At 43.5% G+C, this 20,033-nt stretch overlaps 1 protein-coding gene across 4 annotated transcripts in view; it reads left to right on the top strand.

Moving 5' to 3' along the window:
• Positions 1 to 3,921: 3,921 nt before the first annotated feature.
• The window catches only part of GCNT1 (glucosaminyl (N-acetyl) transferase 1), a 96,230-nt gene continuing 80,118 nt past the window's right edge, over positions 3,922 to 20,033 (top strand). For 3 of the 4 annotated variants that reach the window (XM_077249018.1, XM_077249016.1, XM_077249015.1), the window contains exon 1: positions 3,999 to 4,322. The gene's annotated coding sequence lies outside the window, so the exon portion shown is untranslated. Of the gene's footprint in view, positions 4,323 to 20,033 lie in introns of all 4 variants that reach the window. The other variant, XM_077249014.1, reaches the window with a different exon arrangement.

The raw sequence follows: 20,033 nt of genomic DNA, 5'->3' as shown, positions 1-20,033 counted from the left end.
ATCAAAAGAAAAAAAAAAAAAAAATTGGTAAATGCAATACATTACAGTCAGCTCAAAACATCACTGGAAAGTGAATACTTACCTAGTTTGCTCTGCTGCTGAGGATGAAGGCTCTCCCGCCTTGGAAACAGGTTGCGACACACTTCATCCCAGAGCCGACGGGTGACACCGGTATCAGCATGCCTGCGGTCAGCCATGTTCCACAGCGGCTCCCGCTCGCGAACCTCCTCGATGAGATTCTCAATATCAATGTCGTCATCATCATCATCATCCTCTTCTGCGGGAGCACGCTGTGAAGCCTGTGCCAAAAAAAAAAAAAGGAAAACAAACAAATTAGTACACTGAAACACTAAAGTACCAATAGAATACCCCTCCCAAAAAAAAAACAACTCACTGATGGCCGACCGCGGCGACGAGTCCGCCGACTCTGGGAGTGTCTGGGAGAGCCTTCAGCGGCAGCAGCAGGAGCAGCAGCAGCAGCAGCCTGAAATAAAGTAAACAAATTCTCAGTTAAGGTAGGCATATATTTTCTGTGTTTAGTAATCTGTTTTGTGTATGGTGCAGTGTGATGTGCGAAGCAACTGTTTCACCACTACTTACACTTGGTTCCTCCTCCACTTGCATCTCTCCACCCATCTCGCCCCCTTCTGACAGCTCCTCATCTGATTCAGCTTCCTGTTGAAACATAATTTATGCATGTAGTGATCAAAAAAAAAGTAAATTTTTTAAAAAATAAAAAAAAAAAAAATTTTGTGTTAACTTACCGATACACGCTGTTGCTGTGGAGGAGGGCTGTCAGAAGAGGACATTGTTGTGGAAGTAAAGGCCGGTGGCTGTGGTCCTGGTGGGCTGACAGGCGGCGGCTGTGGTACTGGGCTGACAGGCGGCGGCTGTGGTCCTGGTTTTTCTGTAAGTTTAAAGACACTTGCAATCTGCTCTACACATTGAAGCAGCAGATTTGGGGTCTTCAAAACTTACTTTTAACAGTTGGTGGCTGTGGTCCTGGTGGGCTGACAGGCAGCGGCTGTGGTCCTGGGCTGACAGGCGGCGGCTGTGGTCCTGGGCTGACAGGCGGCGGCTGTGGTCCTGGTCCCTGGTGTATCTTTTTTTGATCCTTTTTTTTTCAGGTCCTTTTTCCATGCAGGGTACAGTCCAATGTTACTCTATGGAAAACAAAAACCGCTGTGCCCACTATCCTTTTTTTCTCAGGCAAATCCGCGAGGATTTGCCTGCAGAAAAAAAGAAGTACCATGTCACTTCTTTCTGCGGATTCAGCTCCTGTTTTCAACAGGCACCAATAGGAAAGTGCTGTTGAAAAACTGCAGAGGAATCTGCAGAAGAAACCGCAGGAAAATCAGCAGTGCAGTTTTGCACTGCGGGTTTTCCAAAACAGGACCTGAAAAAAAAAGGATCAAAAAAAGGATCAAAAAAAGGATCGTGTGAACATGGCCTAATGGATTTCTAGTTAGACCACCCCCTAAACTAGGTAATGTTTTAATAAACACCCTGCTAAAATGATGTGAGAAAAGTTCATTAAATGTGAACACCAAAACCCCAAAACAGGTGCACGGTATACCATTCATTTCCATGTTCCCCAAAAAATGTTTTTAAATGTAAACATATATTTACCACATTTTATTTTCAAAAATCACCTCCCCCAACAAACCTTTAAGTGTAACCTTTATTAAAAAAAAGTGCCCTCAACCAACTGTGTATTGCATGTGTAACCATTGGTACATACACCTGTTTTAAATTTACCTGTATGAAATGATACTACGGACATTTTTTTAACAAAAATTTTATTATTTTCTTTTTTTTTCACTCTTTTTTTTTTTAAATCACAATTAGGAGCTGACATGCTCTTTATTTTAAATACAAGTACATTAACTGCAAATGGTTTTAACAGTAATTAAAATAAAATCAACACTTTTAAATAGAAAAAAAAAACCACACTCACACATTCAAACCACAAGCTGCAGACCGCTAGACTTTTTAAAAAATACATCAGATTTAAAAAAAAAAAAAAAAAAACCATTTAAACCACATGCTGCACAGACCACTATACAGACAATACATCAGAAAAAGGCAACTAACTAATTAAAGCATGGACAAATGCACATGCAATCAACAAGACGCACACAAACATGCATGGTATGTGTCCACATTCCGGATCGCATCAGGATTTGGTCAGGATTTTCCATCAGTATTTGTACGCCAAAACCAGGAGTGTAACAATTATGGAAAGTATAATTGGAAAACAGGCACACTTTTGCTTTTATCACCCACTCCTGATTTTGGCGTACAAATACTGATGGAAAATCCTGACCAAATCCTGATGCAATCCTGAACAGGGGCACATACCCTCCCACATGAACAGGCATAAGATTGACAAAGGCATAATAAGGTGCAGGCACATGATACAAAAGCACACAGCCGTCCAAAAATACACACATACACATGCACGCACATAGCTTTATGCAAATACACATATGTACAACAAAGGCAGAAAGGTGAACCCAATCAGAAGACGCATACACACACACACACATTACACACACACATACAAAAGGCTGACAATCCTTTGGCTGAAGCAGCAGGTCTTCACAGTGGCTGGCATCATGGTGGATCTGGACTCTAGCATGGCACTGGCTGGTGCAGGACGATGGCAGGCCTCAGGTTTTAAGCTCTTGCTGTAGTCAGTAGTACCTCATACACACAGAAATGCACAGGCACACAGATGCACACAAAAATTGCAATACTCACACTGGCTCTATGGTGGCTGGAGTCTTGTGGCAGGCTGCCTGGAGTCTTGTGGCAGGATGGCTGGAGTCTTGTGGCAGGATGGCTGGAGTCTTGTGGCAGGATGGCTGGAGTCTTGAGCCGGCAGGCTGGCTACAGTCTTGTGGCAGGCTGGCTGGCTCCTGTGGCTGGCTACAGTCTTGTGACAGGCTGGCTGGACTCCTGTTGCTGGCTGGGGTCTTGTGGCAGTCTCTTCTCCTCTCTGGGTCTTGCTGGCATATGTGGGGTTGAAGGCCCAGGCCAGGTTTATATATATTTGGGGGTGTCTGGCCAATTGGCAACAAAATTCTGCTTCTGAGCATGCTCAGTGTAAAAAAACCGTATTGCAGCGCTGCATTGCGTCGTACGACGTGTCCCGACGCATCCGTCGCTCATAGGCTTCCATTGCAGCCAACGACGTATGCCGCAGGATGCGTCGCGACACGTTTTTTAGGCGGAGACAAAAAACGTTACAATCAACGTTTTTTTGAGACGACGTGTCGCCAAATTTCGACGCATACGTCGTAAAACGTACACGACGTATGCCAATCCGTCGCCATACGTCGCCAATACAAGTCTATGGGAAAAAAACGCATCCAGCAAAAAGTTTTGCTGGATGCGTTTTTTCTGAAAAAAGACGTTTTGAGCCGTAATGCAGTTAACGCTAGTGTGAAAGTAGCCTAAGACTTTTTGGTTATGCACCAGTTCAGACTAGATGGCTGTTCAGTCAGTTTTCTTATATTTAGTATGGCTGCGGTATGGCTGCGGTACGGCTGCAGTAAGGCTGCGGTACGGCTGAGGACGGGTACGGCTGCGGTATGGCTGAGGTATGGCTGAGGTATGGCTGCGGTATGGCTGCTCTGATCCACGGAATAAAGCTGTCGGCTCTCTATTACTGCGCAATGAACACAGAACTATGGACTCCAGAGAAATATTGGCTAAACTAAATAATAGCAGCGTCGACTTCAACTTATCCCGCAAAAAAATAAGGCCTCATACTGATGAAACACTACAAAGGTTACGTCCTGAAAGACAGATGAAAAAGCAGAGGCGAAAACTTTCTGCATGGCGCCGTACAAACCTCACCGTATTGCGCAATTCCCTCACAGAAAAGGCTCTACAGTAGCCCGTGGAAGCCACTGGTCTGCGGTGCTAGGAATGGCCATGTGGTGGCGCTGCGTAGCCGCGTCCTTACAACTCTACACGCATCCTGAGGTGACGCCACCAAAGTAACGTACGGCTAGGTGGACGGTCCTTGTGCCAAGCGGGGCTCAAGGTGAGGCTCTGCCAGGAGGTGGCGCTTGTGGGGAGGTGCCAGCGCTGAGTGGAGGCAGGAAGAGAGGGCGGGAGGGACAGGACAGTGATGAGGAGACAGGAGCTGTGCTCTTCATGAGTGGTCTGTGGTGCGGAGACCTCAGCGGGAGGAGGCACATGGAGGCGCCCGCAGGTGAGGTGGACGGAGCCGGGCAGCGTGTGCGGGGGTCGTGAGGTGTCCAGGACAGAGCGGATGGATCACGGCTGTGTACGGCACCAAGATGTCCGAGGTAAATGTCGCCTAGATAAATGTCGCCCACTGTAACCGCTGCCCTGCACAGTAGGAAATGTGAGCACACACAGTATGGATGAGCAGTGACGCTCCTGAGAAGCCGGCCAGCCGCCATGTGGTGGTCCTACATGGTGGGGAGCGGGATGGAGTGGGCTAGGGGAAAGAGTACAGAACGTATATTATCGAGCATTCATGTGATATAGTGTGTATTATGTGCTTATTATTAGGGTATGCCGTGCTTATACAGCGCTGCATACATATTCTGCAGTATTGCGATAATTTGTAGCGTATATTATAGAGTACTGGTTATAGATTATGTAGTGTGTGTGTGTGTATATATATATATATATATATATATATATATATATATATATATATATATATATATATATATATTCGGATTTATAAGGGTTCTGAAAGTGCGACTTTCCAGCGTGGCAGTGTGAGCACCATTATACCTCTGGAGGCTCGTGGGGCAGGGGGCATATATCTTCCGATGGACCCCACATTGTTCCACGACTTCTGGCTTCCATTCATACCAGTGGACACAGGTGACTGTTCACATCTTGGATTTCACAGCCATCTCCCCATTGACATTGATGCGGTTTGTTCATGTCCCTGTAGCAGGCCACAGGTAATGGCGCTTTCATTTTGACTTGTCATAATTATGTGGCAGACATTCTGATGGGGGCCCAGGTTCTGAGACCCCCCCCCCCCCTCCAATTGCGGATACTAAGCATTCAGCCAAGCGCTGCTGTCCCTTGATGGCCAGGGACGTCATCGGCAGGTCCTTCACCGCACAGCAGCTATAGGAACCGAAGCGGCAGCATGCAGCGGTGAGGCGGGAAGACATCGAGGGTGAGTATAGGACTATTTTTTATTTTAATTCTTATTTTTTGACCACTTATATGGTGCCCAGTGCGTGGAGGAGAGTCTCCTCTCCTCCACCCTGGGTACCAACCGCACATAATCTGCTTACTTCCCGCATGGTGTGCACAGCCCCGTGCGGGAAGTAAGCAGATCAATGGACTCCTAGGTGTGCGGAATCCTCGCAATTCCGCATTTTTAATGAACATGTTGCTTTTTTTTTCCGCGATGCGATTTTTTCGCGGAAAAAATCGCAACATTTGCACAAAAAATGCGGAATACACTGTAAATAATAGGAGGCATATGTTAGCGTTTTTTTTCGCGTTTTTATAGCGAAAAAAACGCTAAAAATCCTGAACGTGTGCACATGGCCTAACTGATGTCTCATACGCTGAAGCCCTGCTGTACCAAATTTGTACAAATTTCTGGCTCCAAAATGTAATAAATCCTTATAGACCCCTATTCCCACCACCATGTAGAATCAGTATACAGGTCTTGGTATATAAAAGCACATTGTATGGGTGAATTTACATATACAGATATTTGGCCATTTTCTGTTGAGAATTGGTGTAATTAGTGGTTTGATCTGTTTCATCTGTCAGAAAACTGCTCTGCCCTGCTAAAAATGCACCTGTCAGCACGATTGTGCTGTTTATACTACAGCCATAATAATGTTGCTGAGGTTACACCGATTTAAAATACCTGGGGTGAAAAAAATCCGTCTTGTGTAATCAGTGTTAGAAGTTTTTAGTTAATGATATGCCCATGCTTCGGGGCAGGACCGTAGGCAGAGTCTTATCTTCTGCTTTAAGCCACAGAAACCAAGGAAAGACCTGTCCACAGGCCGCCCCGAACCACAAACATGTTCCTCATCATAGAGACAGACTGTTTGTGCTTTGGGGCGGGCTGTGGGCAGGTCTTTTCTTGGTTTCTTTGGCTTAGAGCAGGAAGGTAAGACTCTGCCTACAGTCCCACCCTGGAGCACGGGCATATCACTAGCTGAAAACTTACTGTAACACTGCTTGCACAAGAACCACAAGACAGATTTCTTCGCTTCAGGTATCATTTTAATCGGTTTAATAGCTCCAACCTGACAATGCCTGTGGATTACTTAGCAAAATCATGCTGACAGGTTACCTTTAAAAAATTGTACCTTAAGGCCCCTATAAACATTAAACTACTGTTAGAGGTTTGGCAAACAGTCTAATACATACGAGGTGACCAGACAACCAATGGTTGGGGGAGGTGTTGAGTGTACAAGTCTAATTTTTGACTTCATTGTACTCCCACAGACCTGTTGCCAATGTTCCGGAATCTTTCTCATAGAGAACTCGGTATCACTTGGCGAGTGCTCCTGTATATGGGAAAGATGGCTGTTGACCAAAGCATCCTTTCGTCACCATCTAATATCTATGGCTCAGCGCAGGAACTTTTTTTTAACACATTCAATTGTGTAAGTTATTTTTATTCCAAGATCAATTGAGTAAAATTAACTCTGACTAACCCCTTAGGGTATGCTTCCACGATCCGGAATGGCACACTTTGGACACAGCTCACCTATGCTGCATCCGAAGTGCTGCTATTTCCTGATCGTGGGCAATGTACTCTTAGGCTGCCGTCACACTAGCAGTATTTGGTCAGTATTTTACATCAGTATTTGTAAGCCAAAACCAGGAGTGGGTGATAAATACAGAAGTGGTGCATATGGTTCTATTATACTTTTCCTCTAATTGTTCCACTCCTGGTTTTGGCTTACAAATACTGACGTAAAATACTGACCAAATACTGCTAGTGTGACTGCAGCCTTAAAGTTCCCACAATTACGGTAAATGTTTGTTTGGGTTTTTAACACTGCATATATTTGCATGGTGTTTTTACTTCTGTAATTTTACACCACCACATGTGCCTGTTACATCGTAAAATTATTGCTCAATCATATCTTGTAATGCAAAATATGAATTTTGCTTTAGATCAGGGGAACCTCAGGCCCAGGGCCATTTACGGCCCTCGATGACCTCTTATCAGGACCCCGGGCAGGGAGGTGCATTTTGATTACAACCAGCTCATTAATTTCTTCTTGCTCTGTTAGCACACACTCGCAGTGTCTGAACACTGAAGGGCATGCAATGAAAGGTTGCGTCCTGACACCAGTGCCAGAGTCAGGATGTACTTTGTGGGCCGAGTTTGTACGGCCCCCGAAGGATGGTATAAATATCCAAATAGCCCTTGACAGAAAAAAGATTCCCCACCCCTGCTTTAGATGGATGACCAAATGTATTGTGGAGATAGCTCTGCCATGTGTGGATTCCCCTTATCCCAGATAGTGTGTGGTGTTTTACTTTGAAAGTTAATTTTGCCAAGCTACATTATGTTTTCCTTTTTCCCCCTTTAAAAAAAACTTGGCATTGCAGGATGCATCTCGGGCATCATAGTCCATGTTTTATAAGGCCAGAATTACGGTGCACAGTTCGTAGGTTGAGATTCAGACTGGAATTTAAGAGGACTGAATAATACAAGGATGGACTTATACTTTTCTTTCCTGCTAGATCGAATGCGGTCTTTGACTTAAAGGGAACCTGTCACCTGAATTTGGCGGGACCAGTTTTGGGTCATATGGGTGGGGTTTTCGGGTGTTTGATTCACCATTTCCTTACCCGCTGGCTGCATGCTGGCCGCAATATTGGATTGAAGTTCATTCTCTGTCCTCCGGAGTACACGCCAGCGCTAGGCAATATTGCCTTGCGCTGGCATGTACTCCGGAGGACAGAGAATGAACTCCAATCCAATATTGCGGCCAGCATGCAGCCAGCGGCTAAGGAAAGGGTGAATCAAACACCCGAAAACCCCGCCCATATGACCCAAAACTGGTCCCGCCAAATTCAGGTGACAGGTTCCCTTTAAACGTGGACTTGCAGCCCTATAATCTGTTCTCACGGGGCATATATGCAGACAGTTTTCTGTCCGAGTGTTCTCCTTCCACCACATACTAAGCTTTTCGCTATTAGAATCCCCTGATGTAAAGGTATATTCCAGTATTTTCGTGAGCTGCTCTTGGTAAAATGTGAGTATAATATGGCACGCAGGACATTTTATGAGAAATGAAGCAAATTACAAGAGAACAGTCCTTGCTGTGACATTATGCACTGCCAGAGCTGTCCTCCTGGATCTACCAAGACTCTGCAGTGTTGCTATACCTAACACATAGTCATGTGAACTATGGAAAAAATAGTAATACCACCTTTGCTGACACTTGTATTCACAACATGGTACACACTGACTGCTATGTAGTCAGGGAGAGTTGTATGCACTAAGGCCTCATTCGGACGTCTGTGATTTTTCTACTACATTAAAGCCCGGACCTTTTGTTCATCTGTGCTTTGGATCAGCGTTTCATCAGTATTTAGTCAGTGTGTTAACTTTTGCCATCGGTGTTTCATCAGTGATTTTCTGACTTAAAGGGAACCTGTCACCCCCCCCCCCCCCCCCCCCAGTCGTTTCAAACTAAAAGAGCCACCTTGTGTAGCAGTAATGCTGCATTTTGACAAGGTGGCTCTTTTAGTTGTGGGTGCTGTAACTTGAGAAATAATCAGTTTTATAATTAGTCTGAAATACCTGCTCCTCAGTCAAGTGGGCCGGCGTTCCCCCCCCCTGCTTCAGACAGCACACAGCTGTCACTCACATCTTCTTGGCGCCGGGCGCCGCCTCCTCCTCGCTGCTGTTTTCAAAATAGCCAGTGCCTGCGCTCTTATCCCCTGCCTGGTGCAGGCGCAGTGAGTGCTGCCTGTCTGTCCTCATATGCAGTCCAGCTGACTGCGCCTGCGCGGCCGCCCTGCCTGTGATTCCCAGCCCCACAGTGACGTATGATTTATTCACATTGCGGGGCTGGGATTTCACAGGCAGGGCGGCCGCGCAGGCGCAGTCAGCTGGGCTGCATATGAGGAAAGACGGCCAGCGTTCCCTGCGCCAGGCAGGGGATAAGAGCGCAGGCGCCGGCTATTTCCAATAGCCTTAGTAAAAATACATTGCCCTCCTCCGTATATCCAGCTAGTTCTAATTTCTTTTTTATTGCATTCATGCCTCTTTTATGGTCAATGGAGGTGTATAGAGACTACGTCAAATGACGCCATTATCACCTCTTCACTCAATTTTATCTCCTCCAATTTCTTAAGGAAATCGGTAGTATCCTTTATATACGATTTTCCTTGCTTCACAATGGGGTTAAAAATTTTATCCAGAAATATTCCCATTCTATTAAATATTGATCCCACCCCCAAGATTATGGGGCGTCCCGGTGGGTTATCTAACCTCTTGTGTATTTTAGGGATTATATACATCATTGGTGTCCTAGGAGTTTCTCTATCGGTAGAGAAATAGAGATTTGTCTAAAGGAAGCATTGAGGATGCAAATCATAGACCAACAATTGTATGAATATCTGTGGGTGGAAACTCCTAGGACACCAATGATGTATATAATCCCTAAAATACACGAGGTTAGATAACCCACCTGGACGCCCCATAATCTCGGGGGTGGGATCAATATTTAATAGAATGGGAATATTTCTGGATAAAATTTTTAACCCCATTGTGAAGCAAGGAAAATCGTATATAAAGGATACTAAAAAGTAGAGCGGTGACCAACATTATTTCAAAACATTGGGGTATGCTGGGTAGGTGCCACCCAGAAATAAGTGAATTTGCAATGCCACCACTATATTCCTATAAAAGAAGTAAAAACATAGGGGATTATCTTATGTCCGATATTGGGTCATTGGTAGGTAATCAACAATCGTCATTAACAGGCAAAAAGAGAAGGGGGTGTTTTCCCTGTTTATCGTGTGTCAATTGCTCGCACATGATAAAGGGATCTACATTTGAGCACCCGGAAACGGGTAAAATTTATCAAATAAAAGAATTCCTGACATGTGATACAGACCATGTAATATATCTTTTATCATGTCCGTGTAATCTTTGGTACGTAGGGGAGACAATATGTTCATTTAAAGTTCGGATGAACCAGCATAGGTATACGATAAAGAAGAAAAGAAAGGATCTCCCAGTACCTAAACATTTTTTGGATCACAATCATCAGGAGAAAGATTTGAAGTGTAGAATTATAGATGTGGTCCCAGTTCAGAGAAAGGGATGTAATAGGGAACAAATTTTGAAAAAGAAAGAGCTCAAATGGATCTATGAGCTTAAAACACTCAAACCAAAAGGTTTAAATGCAGACTTCAATATACATACGGTGTTTTAGGGGGTATGTAAGAATTATTCTCAGTACTGTGTATTTGATACCCAGATGTTTTTAAATTTTGATGTAATATTTTGTATTTTAATTCCACTTTATGTGCCCCTCAGAATGCAACTCCACAAAAATCTCACCTACAAGGAAGGAGGCACATGGAGGACGGAAATTTGTTATTCTCTATGTATTTTCATCTCTATTGCTTTTGAATTTACCTATGCACTTTGCTGTTGGGCCACTAAATATAAAGTTTTTGAGTGGATCGGCCACTTAATCACAAGAAAGGATATTAAATAAGCAAGGCAGTGATTGTTTTTGATTATGGGATTAAGGATCGGGACATTGCCATAAGAACTATATAAAAGGTCATGGCTGTAACCCATTGGTCCGGAAGTACAATTGAGGGACAGTAGGACATTTTTTCGGTAGTTATCTTCGAGTATAATGTAATGTCCCTACTACCTCCTGTATATAAAAAAAACTTTTACCATATGATGCTGGTATCATATAGATGTCATGGCTGCAACACTTTGGTCCGGAGGGACAACTGAGGGGCAGAATGACTCTATTGACTCACGGGAGCCGTATAGAATATATGGTTATCCGTGGGGTCAAGGTACATCTGAGCATTATATATTTATACTATAATACCATGCTGGTATCTTATAGATGTCATGGCTGCAACACTTTGGTCCGGAGGGACATTAGAGGGGCAGAATGACTCTATTGGCTCACGGGGGCTGTATATAAGATATGGCCGTCCGTAGGGTCAAGATACGCCTAAGCTTTGGGTATTTATAATAATGAGTGTAATAATAATAATAAAAAGAAAAATCTATCTGATGTGGTTTAGTGACGGATCCGGTCTGTTAGTAAAATATATGAAATAATAGTGAGTATGTAATCCTTTTGTGGCCGGACAGCGGGGTGTATTAGGATTAAAAAACAGAAGTTCTTTTATCTTTAATATTCATATAGATATAAAACGTACAACAGCGCTTGCGCTGGTGGTATGGGACATTTATTGTGCCTTTATGCCACTGCGCAGACGATATAAAGAAGCGTTTTTTAGTAGTCAGGGAGCCTCTACCAATATGGCGGTGATTAGCGCTACTGCGCATGCGCCATGCAAGAATTGCCACACAGAGCGCTCTATTGGCTGGAGTGACTCCTCAGCATAATGATGCGCTTTAGACATGCGCAATAGGCAGTAGAGGACGCCGACTTTTAGATGTAACATCCTCCATGAGCCTGTTGTGGGTGAGTGAATATTAATAACAGCAATATGTACATGCAACAATCATTAATAGGAGATCATTTGTCAGTAAGGTTGCGGATAATTAAGTAATATATTCTGAGGTTGTTGGAAATTGTAAGGTAGATCTTTATTGCACATATGCACAAAGCACTTTATAAATAAGCACTGGACACGAGTATATGATGAATAATGTAAATGTTTTAAGGGCAATTAGTAATGTATAATATGATTGGAATCAATGTAACACTTGTTGAAACACTTATAAATAAGTAACAGGTATGGTTACTCACTGCTTGATAAAGGCTCAGATTGAGCTGAAACGTCGCCCGGCTATGTGGGTCGATTAAACCTGCCACATGTTTCACTTTAACAATGGAGTGCTGCCTCTTCTTTGAATCTCTGTTTATCTGGTACAATCATTGGACTGGTTGCCTGGGGGCCCTGCACCCGAAGATAAGTACAAGTGTTGTGCTGTTCCTTTTTCTTCACAATATCTATCTATCTATCTATCTATCTCAAACTTTGGATTTTTCACCGCTTAGATAAAAAAAAAAAAAAAAAAAGAACCTAGACATGTTTGATGTCTCTGCAACCTGGAGAATCATAATGACAGGTCAGTTTTAGCATTTAGTGAACATGGTAAAAAAAAAAAAATCAATAAAAACAATTGGGGAATTGCACTTTTGAATTTCTTTCCCCATTTTCCAGTACAGGTATGGTAAAATCAATGGTACCATTCAAAAGTACAACTCGTCCTGCAAAAAACAAGCCCTCACACGGCCATATTAACGGAAAAATATACAAATGGTCTCTTCAGAGAGGAAGAGTACTAGAACTCTAGTGCCACCTATTGGAAGTAACAATCCGAACAGTCAGTGAACCCTTTAAGGCCATGTGCACACGTTCAGTATTTTTCGCGTTTTTTTCGCTATAAAAACGCGCAAAAAAAGCTTACATATGCCTCCTATTATTTACAGTGTATTCTGCATTTCTTGTGCAAATGTTGCATTTTTTTTCCGTGAAAAAATCGCATAGCGGAAAAAAAAGCAAACATGTTCATTAAATTTGCGGAATTGCGGGGATTCCGCACACCTAGGAATGCATTGATCTGCTTACTTCCCGCACGGGGCTATGCCCACCATGCGGGAAGTAAGCAGATCATGTGCGGTTGGTACCCAGGGTGGAAGAGAGGAGACTCTCCTCCACGGACTGGGCACCATATAATTGGTAAAAAAAAAAAAGAATTTAAATAAAAAAGTGATATACTCACCTTCGATGGCCCCCGGAGTCTTCCCGCCTCTCAGCGGTGCATGCTGCCGCTTCCGTTCCTATAGATGGTGTGGTGAAGGACCTGCGATGACGTTGCGGTCTTGTGATTGGTCGCGAGACCGGTCATGTGACCGCGACGTCATCGAAGGTCCTACACACACACCATCTATAGGAACGGACGCCGCTGAGGAGATTGGCTGTCTGCAGAGGGTGAGTATAACCATTTTTTTTATTTTTAGCAGCATCTATAGTAAAAGGTTGGTCACACTTGTCAAACAGTATGTTTGACAAGTGTGACCAGCCTGTCAGTCAGTTTTCCAAGCGATTCCAAGATCGCTTGGAAAACTTTAGCATTCTGCAAGCTAATTTCGCTTGCAAAACTCTAAAAAGAAAATGCGAAAAAAAACGGGGAAAAAACGCAAAAAAAAAATGCGGATTTCTTGCAGAAAATTTCCGGTTTTCTTCAGGAAATTTCTGCAAGAAATCCTGACGTGCGCACATACCCTAACAAGCCTTGTCACATGGAAAAATATAAAAAGTTATCTGCTTGGGAAGAAGGGGAGCAAAAAATAGAAACACAAAAACAGAAATATCCCTTGTCCTTAACCCCTTCATGACCCAGCCTATTTTGACCTTAATGACCTTGCCGTTTTTTGCAATTCTGACCAGTGTCCCTTTGAGGTAATAACTCAGGAACGCTTCAACGGATCCTAGCGATTCTGAGATTGTTTTTTTTCGTGACATATTGGGCTTCACGTTAGTGGTAAATTTAAGGCGATAATTTTTGCTTTTATTTGTGAAAAAAATGGAAATTTGGCGAAAATTTCGCAATTTTCAAATTTTTAATTTTTATTCTGTTAAACGAGAGAATTATGTGACACAAAATAGTTAATAAATAATAACATTACCCACATGTCTACTTTACATCAACACAATTTTGGAAACAAAATTTTTTTTTGCTAGGAAGTTATAAGGGTTAAAATTTGACCAGCGATTTCTCATTTTTACAACGAAATTTACAAAACCATTTTTTTTAGGGACCACCTCACATTTGAAGTCAGTTTGAGGGGTCTATATGGCTGAAAATACCCAAAAGTGACACCATTCTAAACTGCACCCCTCAAGGTGCTCAAAACCACATTCAAGAAGTTTATTAACCCTTCAGGTGTTTCACAGCAGCAGAAGCAACATGGAAGGAAAAAATGAACATATAACTTTTTAGCCATAAAAATGAACTTTTATCAACAATTTTTTTATTTTCCCAAGGGTGAAAGGAGAAAGTGGACCCCAAAAGTTATTGTACAACTTGTCCTGAGTACGCCGATACCCCATATGTGGGGGGGAACCACTTTTTGGGTGCACGACAGGGCTCGGAAGGGAAGGAGCGCCATTTGACTTTTTCAATGAAAAATTAGCTCCAATCATTAGCGGACACCATGTCGCGTTTGGAAAGCCCCTGTGTGCCTAAACATTGGATCTCCCCCACAAGTAACCCCATTTTGGAAACTAGACCCCCCAAGGAGCTTATCTAGATGCATAGTGAGCACTTTGAACCCCCAGGTGCTTCACAAATTGATCCATAAAAATGAAAAAGCACTTTTTTTTCCACAAAAAAATTCTTTTAGCCTCAATCTTTTCATTTTCACATGGGCAACAGGATAAAATGGATCCTAAAATGTGTTGGGCAATTTCTCCTGAGTACACCGATACCTCATATGTGGTCACAAACCACTGTTTGTGCACACGGCAAGGATCGGAAGGGAAGGAGCGCCATTTGACTTTTGAATGAAAAATTAGCTCCAATCGTTAGCGGACACCATGTCGCGTTTGGACAGCCCCTGTTTACCTAAAGATTGGTGCTCCCCCACAAGTGACCCCATTTTAGAAACTAGACCCCCCAAGGAACTTATCTAGATGCATAGTGAGCACTTTGAACCCCCAGGTGCTTCACAAATTGATCCGTAAAAATGAAAAAGTACTTTTTTTTTCACAAATTTCTTTTAGCCTCAATTTGTTAATTTCCGCATGGGCAACAGAATAAAATGGATCCTGAAATTTATTGCGCAATTTCTCCTGAGTACACTGATACCTCACATGTGGGGGTAAACCACTGTTTGGGCACACAGCAGGGCTCGGAAGGGAAGGAGCGCCATTTGACTTTTTGAATGAAAAATTAGCTCCAATCGTTAGCGGACACCATGTGGCATTTGGAGAGCCCCTGTGTGCCTAAACATTGGATCTCCCCCACATGTGACCCCATTTTGGAAACTAGACCTCCCATGGAACTAATCTAGATGTGTGGTGAGCCCTTTAAACCCCCAAGTGCTTCACAGAAGTTTATAACGCAGAGCTGTGAAAATAAAAAATCATTTTTCTTTCCTCAAAAATTAATTTTTAGCAAGCAATTTTTTATTTTCACAAGAGTGACAGGAGAAATTGGACCCCAAAAGTTATTGTCTAGTTTGTCCTGAGTACACCGATACCCCATATGTGGGGGGGGGGGGAACCACTGTTTGGGCACAAGTCGGGGCTCGGAAGGGAAGTAGTGACGTTTTGAAAGGCAGACTTTGATGGAATGGTCTGCGGGTGTCACGTTGCATTTGCAGAGCCCCTGATGTGCCTAAACAGTAGAAACCCCCCACAAATTACCACATTTTGGAAACTAGACCCACAAGGATCTTATCTAGATGTGTGGTGAGCACTTTTTACCCCCAAATGCTTCACAGAAGTTTATAACGCAGAGCCGTGAAAATAAAATCTTTTTTTTTCTTCAAAAATGATTTTTATCCCGCAATTTTTTATTTTCACAAGGGTAACAGGAGAAATTGGTTCCCAAAAGCTGTTGTCCAAAGTACGCTGATACCCTATATGTGGAGGGGAACCACCATTTGGGCGCATGGCAGAGCTCGGAAGGGAATGAACACCATTTGGAATGCAGTTAGATGAATTGGTCTGCAGGCATCACATTGCGTTTGCAGAGCCCCTAATGTACCTAAACAGTAGAAACCCCCCACAAGTGACCCCATATTGGAAACTAGACCTCCCAAGGAACTTATCTAGATGTGTTGAGAGAACTTTGAACCCCTAAGTGTTTCACTACAGTTTATAACGCAGAGCCGTGAAAACAAAAAATCATTTTTTTTCCCACAAAAAGGGTTTTTTAGCCCCCCAAATTTTTATTTTGCCAAGGGTAACAAATAAATTGGATGAAGAAAGTTGTTGTCCAATTTGTCCTGAGTACGCTGATACCCCATATGTTGGGGTAAACCCCTGTTTGGGCGCATGGGAGGGCTCGAAAGGGAAGGAGCACTGTTTTACTTTTTCAACGCAGAATTGGCTGGAATGGAGATCGGACGCCATGTCGCGTTTGGAGAGCCCCTGATGTGCCTGAACAGTGGAAACTCCCCAATTCTATCTCCAACCCTAACCCCAACACACCTCTACCCCTAATCCCAACCCTAATTTTAGCCCCAACCCTAATGGGAAAACTGGGGCAGGGGGGGAGATCTGCGGGGCAGGGGAGGACATCAGCGGGGCAGGGGAGGACATCAGCGGGGCAGGGGGTGATCCACAGGGCAGAGAGGAGATCAGGGGGATCACTGGGGCGGGGGCTGTCAGATGCGATGCAGCAGAAGGTGGAAATGGAGCCGGCAGCAGGGGGGGTGATCTCCGGGGCAGGGGGCGATCACCGGGGGCAGGGGGGAGGGAGCGAAGGTCGGGGGGCATGGAATCGCAAGGCAAGGGGGTGAAGAGAAGCTGAGGGGAGCACCTGGCGGTGGCGGCCACTGCAGCGGTGGCGGTGACTGCATCGGCGGCGGCAATCGCTGTATGTGGCAGGGCAATATGCAGGCACCTCGCTGTTCAGCTTCCACGGAAGGCATGAAGCTGGACAGCGAGGCAGCCATGGTTTTCTCCGCCCCCCCCCCCCCCACATCTGAATGGAGAGCTAGCGTCACATGGACGCTAGCTCCAATCATATCTGGGGGGTGGTGACAAAGTGGTCACCAGGGCGATCGTAGCCAAGTGGGGGCTGAGCCACCCCCCCTGGGCTAAAGTACAAGATCCCCTGTACCTGCAGGTCGGGTGAAATTTCAGTTAACCCTTTCACCCGACCTGCAGGAACGCGATTCCGCCATGACGCATACGCTGCGTCACAGGTCGGATTGGCACCGACTTTCATGACGCAGCGTATGCGTCATAGGTCGGGAAGGGGTTAAGGGGTTAATTTAAGAAATCGTTTCAGCTGTCAAAATCCAGGTGGGGTAGCGCTTCTCTATATGTAATTCTTATTTTGAAGACTTTATACTAAGTAAATTGTTGTAAGTGGTAAGGCGTTTGCATGCTGCTTAGAGCAGAAAATGAGGTGACCTTTCACAGTAGATATCAGTTGGCATATGGCCAACAGGTGACTGCATGCTTTCATGTCATCACTGGTTACAAAGCTTACCAGACACTGACTGGATTCAGACCATTTCATTCTAGTTTAGACTTTCCATCCTGTAGTAGGGAAGTATGAAATGCAATATAAACATTAATTTTATTTTTTGTGATGCGTTTGTCTGTCAGACATTTCATGTCATGCTTGTCGCATGTTTGGTAGGTTTCAATGCAAGGCATGCTATATAGGTAGGTGTATTGTATTTCAAGCCTCCTCTGCTTCATACATGCCAAGTGACCCTGTGCAGTGGCTCATATAGAAGTATGTAATAAGGCTCATTCTATTGTGCAGAGATCCTTATATTCACTTTTACTCCATTTGGACTGTTTTGACTGCTATGTTTGTTTAGCAGTGGTCTCTTTCCTGTAACTTGGAGTTGAAAAGCAGTGATGCTGCTACAAATTCCGTGCTACCATTATGTTTGCTTTCATTTCCTCTTTCTTTCTCCACATCCTCTTTGCTAATAAAGGAAATTCTGTCATCTGACAATTCTTCACTGTCCTTATGACTGAAATGCCCGCAGGTGACTTGCCTATGAAATGCTTCTGCAGTGATGAAGCAGAAGTTGGTTTCTTATTCAGCAATTTTTATTTATTTATTTTTTTTTTTTTACAGGTTTAACAAAAAATAGCAATCTAATATATAAAGCTGAATGTGTGTGTGTATGTATGTATGTGTGTATGTCCTAGATTGGCATCTGCACCGTCGCAGCTACAGCCACAAAATTTTGCACAGTCACACGTCTGGACCCCGAGAGCGTCATAGGCTATGTTGTGAGACGAAATTTTAACCCCGCGCGTTCCAATTCACCAAACAATTTTGCCCCTATCTACATAATGGGGAAAAAATGAAAGGAAAAGTGTTGGAGGCAAATTGACAGCTCCCAGATGTGAACAAGGGGGACTTAAAGAATGAGAGCGATGGCGCCGAAGAGTATATACCGTACAGTTGCTAAGGTGGGGCCCCGACATGGGATACTCACCACACGCGGGGATATGAACACACACACAAAATGCGCCACACACTACCACGTGCTTGAACACATATCACCCTCAGCACACATTTCAGCACACATACACATAAGTCAAACACACAAGTCGCCGCTCAAAACTCGCCACGCGCAAAACGGACCACACATAAAACTCGCAACGCACAAAACTCGCAATGCGCAAAACTTGCTGCACACAACTTGCTACACTAACTTGTCACATGCAACTCGACACATAAAAAGTTACTACACGCATGTCGCCACACAAAACTCAACACACACAACTTGACACATGAAAATCGCCCTAAAACACACACAAGTCTGGTATTATCATTCAAAAATAAAAATCTGATTAATAAGCAAACTACAAGAGCAACAAATGTACCATATAGGAAATCCGGCAGCTGTCAGTCACATGACCTGTCTATTATGTGTATGTGTGAGCTAATATATACTGCCAGGGGGGAGGGCTTCCTGTTGGCTGGGGATTTATCAGGCTGCCAATTTAGCTTACAAATACTAAGGTAAAATACTGATCAAATAACGTGTGAACGTGGTCTAATACAGGAGGAGATGACACACAGGTATATACTATACACAGGAGGAGATGACACACAGATATATACTATATACAGGGGAGATGACACACACATATATACTATATACAGGAGAGAGATGACACACAGGTATATACTATATACAGGAGAGATGACACACAGGTATATACTATATACAGGAGGAGATGACACACACATATATACTATATACAGGGGAGATGACACACAGATATATACTATATACAGGAGGAGATGACACACAGATATATACTATATACAGGAGATGACACACAGGTATATACTATATACAGGAGGAGATGACACAGGTATATACTATACACAGGAGGAGATGACACACAGATATATACTATATACAGGGGAGATGACACAGGTATATACTATATACAGGAGGAGATGACGCACAGTATATGTATGTCATCTCACCCTGTATATACGTGTCATCTCTCCTGTATATAGTATATACCTGTGTCATTTTCTCCTGTATATAGTATATACGTGTGTGTCATCTCCCCTGTATATAGTATATATGTGTGTGTGTCATCTCCTCCTGTATATACCTATATACAGGGGAGATGAATATATATATTTATATATATATATGAGATGACACACAGATATACACTATATACAGGAGGAAATGACACACATATACACTGTATACAGGAGGAAATGACACACATATACACTGTATACAGGAGGAAATGACACACATATACACTGTATACAGGAGGAAATGACACACATATACACTGTATACAGGAGGAAATGACACACATATACACTGTATACAGGAGGAAATGACACACATATACACTGTATACAGGAGGAAATGACACACATATACACTGTATACAGGAGGAAATGACACACATATACACTGTATACAGGAGGAAATGACACACATATACACTGTATACAGGAGGAAATGACACACATATACACTGTATACAGGAGGAAATGACACACATATACACTGTATACAGGAGGAAATGACACACATATACACTGTATACAGGAGGAAATGACACACATATACACTGTATACAGGAGGAAATGACACACATAT

The sequence above is a fragment of the Ranitomeya variabilis genome, chromosome 1 (genome assembly GCF_051348905.1).
Source record: "Ranitomeya variabilis isolate aRanVar5 chromosome 1, aRanVar5.hap1, whole genome shotgun sequence".
NCBI lineage: Eukaryota > Metazoa > Chordata > Amphibia > Anura > Dendrobatidae > Ranitomeya > Ranitomeya variabilis.
This window is presented reverse-complemented; position numbering and strand designations above follow the sequence as displayed.